Source organism: Morone saxatilis, unplaced genomic scaffold, assembly GCF_004916995.1.
Source record: "Morone saxatilis isolate NCDOM2014 unplaced genomic scaffold, NCSU_SB_2.0 Contig3, whole genome shotgun sequence".
NCBI classification, from domain to species: Eukaryota; Metazoa; Chordata; class Actinopteri; family Moronidae; genus Morone; species Morone saxatilis.
Genome location: NW_023339873.1, coordinates 4,510,075 through 4,514,157, shown reverse-complemented (window position 1 = coordinate 4,514,157; position 4,083 = coordinate 4,510,075).

The window sequence follows — 4,083 nt, the reverse complement described above, 5'->3', positions numbered from 1 at the left end:
TTTGCGGTCTCTCCACTCAGATCTCCACTGATATTAAAATGTTCTTTGAAAGACTGCTCAAGTTCTATGGTGCTGTAATACACATGTCCGATGCGTTTCAGAGCTCGGTCTCCAGGGGATTTTTCATACCAGTACATCAGTGAATAGTCAGTCTTTCCATGGCTGCAGACGAGCTGGACATTGTCTCCAGGTCTTCTGAGGAGAGCTGGAGGAGTTTGGTGGACTTCAACACCCAGACAAACAACTAGAAATAAAGAAATAAACTGAATGAACTGTATAGGAACTATTGATAATGTGGTATTCTTGAATGAAAGGTAAAAGTGATTACCAGTGAGCCAAGATAAAAAGAATAATGTTTGACATGTTGACCTCCTGTTGAATGAACACAGAACACTGAGTGGCTCTAAGCGCTTGAATTAAACACCACAGCACAGTTCACTTTAACCTCTTGTATTAATGCCCTCTCTTAACACAGCTACAGTAAATGTCTGAGTCTGTGTGTGTTAAGCTGAAGAGCATCTTCTCAGCTCCGCTCCCCTACTGTAAGATATAAATTCAAATTTTGGTTTCTAATTTCACCTATAGTGTCAATCAGTTTTTGGTTCAGCTGCTCGCTTCTTACATCACTGTGTTTGCTGACGGCACAGAAATACACACCGCTGTCCACAGGCTGCAAGTCTTTCACAGTAAGAGCCCCGCTCTCTGTTTTCTCTTTGATGGCTGAGTATTTGGTTTGAGGGTCCCCACCATAGTCTGGCTTTCCACCTACAACTGTGTAGACAATGAGGGTCATGGTCTCCCCTGGACGCTGCCTGTACCAGTACATCTGGTTATGAGACACATCTTTTTTGTGACTGCAGTTCATCTCTGCAGAGTTGGACACATAATTCCAGCTGATTTCAGGGTATTGGCTCACATCCTGGCAGTAAACTGTGTGGAGAAAATCCCAAATTTAAGTACAAAATAATTGTTCTTTTGTTGTTGCTTTTTTTTTTTTTTTGTAAAATCTTACTACTTTAGAAAATATTTTTTTTTTTTTATCCTTTTACCTTGAAGCCACAGAGATGAGACTACAAATGTGATGAGAACTTGATTCTTCATAGTGATCCTGTTAATGTCATGCAGCCACAGCAGAAATGATAAACATCTGAGGGAGGTTGAATACTGCGTTGCTCCACAGAAGGAACCTCCCATTCAAATCTCTGATCTTAATAAGAGGAAGAAACTATTTTTGTAGAATGTGTTGTGCAAGGGGCTGTGAGCTGGAATACAGAAAAAAAAAATGCTTTAGCTCATTTTCTTCTAGTGGTTGACAGATACGTTAAATTTAACATTTTTCCATGAATACCACAAGTGACATTATGCTGCAGAAGTGATATAGTGTTGCGTTAAAAACGCAAAACAAAAATACATGCACATCCAATCAATTCGATCGTATAAATTACAGATATTCGTCAATAAAAGATTAGTTTAACATTAAACGTTTACAGTTGTTTTTTTGCTTGTTTTTACCAGTGTTTGTAAAGGAAACACTCTGTACCACCAGAGGACACTGCTAACATGAGATTGGTCTCTCAGTTGGTGAGATTGGTCTCTCTGAATATTTAAAAACATCTGGAGCTGTTGCTTTATTTGTCAGTAATAGACAGTTTAAGTAATTTGTTTTGCATTTAGATTATTGGACAACCATGTGATGGTTATGTTGTTGAAATAAGATGCAGGCACTGCAGACCTGCTGAATGTCTGAGGCTGTTGTTAGGAACATAAGAAACCTCTCATTATAATATCTGATCTGGATGAAAGGGAAGACCAACATTGGTTAGAATGGTTTAATACAGGTGTAAGTGTGAGCTGTAACATGAAGATATCAGAAGGTTTTTGTACTGAGGAGCAGTGACATGTAGCACTGTGTGAACTGGCAGCACAGAAGTACACTGCACTGCTATTCAGGTCGAATCCTTCAATTGTTAATGTGCAGGTCTGGTCTTTTAGTGCACCTCCATCCATCTTCACATTCACTCCATCTTCATAATTTCCATCGTTTACATTCATGTATCCCAGGAGCTGCATCTGCCTGTTGTTCGATTGCTTGTACCAGTAGATCCGAGTATAATCCTGAATACTGTGTGAACAGCTGATTTTGGCTGTTTCTCCGGTTTTCTTGTACACATCAGCTGGAGTTTGGTGGACTTTGTCACTGAGAGAGGAACCTGTTAAAATAAAAATATATCAAACAATATACAATCACAGAGTGAGTGCAAATAAATCCTCTAAGTCCTTTTTCTTGAATCTGGTTGAACATGCATTTCCAGAGTTTACATTTCATAGAAAATGGTGTGCAATGTAATTAGCTACAGCAACGTTATTGTTTGGAAAACAACTGTAAATACACATGTTAGAATAAGAATTAGGACTTTTTATTACCTGAAACTAGTATTACATTAATGGTTATCCAGAGTAAGATTATCATGATGTTGTGTTTTATTAAGTTCAGTCTAGTTATTGGTTCTGTGTTTTCATCACAGTGTAGGTTGGTATACTGTTTCTATCTTCTTTTCTGAATAAACACTCCTATCAGGAAAACAAACTCGACCTTTTTAAGGTAGGCGGTGTCATAAGTGTATCCTCCTCCTCTTAACATTATAACCATCATGTCAACTACCACGGCACACCAGTAAAGATATACTGTCACCTTATGGAAGGAAGCAAAACAATAAATACCTCCTATAATCTGAAAAAAAGAGTAAAGAGTTGCAGCTAACTAGTAAGTACTATAATAATGCAATATTAGATGTTAGATTGTTGAAAATACAGCACTGAGTCTGAACTTAGAGGATGGATCTTAACTATATACTTTAATGGATGACCTAATGCATATTTTTGTAATAGGTCATGTTTATCTTTTTTTGCAAATACACTCACAATGATCTACTTTAACTTAACATTTAAAGGACAGAGGTATCAATAACAATCTGATGTTGAATGCAGTGCAATTAAAATAAAGACGACACTGTATAACTTCATTCTAACCTTTTTTCTTCTTTCTTTAGAAGTTATTGCACTATGAAAAAAACAACAACAAAAAACACCTTTAATGGTAGACTTCTGAATCAGAATCAAGTTTACTGCCAAGCAATGAGCATTAATGTAATGTATAGATTCAGGGTGGGTTTAACGGGCACAATCAGTGGGGGTCCTGGGCCTTGTTGACTTGGTTGTTAACTTGGTTGTTGCCTTGTCTTACGCTGAGTATTTAAAAGAATCTGTTTACTCATTTGGCAGTAATAGAAAGCTAAAGGAATAAGTTTTGAATTTAGATGATTAGACAGTCCGGCCTTTAATGCTTATTTACAGTACACAGATTTAAGTCATCATAGTGACCTTATTGAAATGAGATACTGCAGAGATACTGAATATATGAGGCTGCTGTTTATAACAGCATGTGGCAGGTTAACTATTTCATAGCTGCACATAAGGAACCAACCATTATACTGTCTGATCTGGATGAGAGAGGGAAGACCAACATTAGTTACACCGACTTATTTCAGGTGCAAGAGGCTATGAGCTGTAGTAGCGAGATGAAAACATGTTGTGGAGGTTTTTGTACTGAGGAGCAGTGATATGTAGCACTGTGTAATCTAGCAGCACAGAAGTACACTGCACTGCTGTTCAGCTGGAGTTCTTCAATTATTAATGTGCAGGTTTGGTCTTTATTTGCACCCCCTTCTATCTTCACATTCACTCCATTCTCTGGAAATCCATTGTCAATATACATATGACCCAGAAACTGTAGTTGTCTGTTGGACTGCTTGTACCAGAGAATGCGATTATAGCTCTGAATACTGTGTGAACATTCGATCTTGGCTATTTGTCCTGAAATGTTGTAAATGTCAGCTGGAGTCTGGTGGACTTGGTCACTGAGAGAGGAACCTGCTGAAAAAACAAGACACAGTGTATAATAATGAGTGCTGGTTAATTGAACAGTGTAATAAAATTCAGTTACAGCTAAAATAGCAGCACTGTAAAACACTTAACTATAAACAGATGTTAACAACTTAGGATGACATTACCTAAAACCAGAAT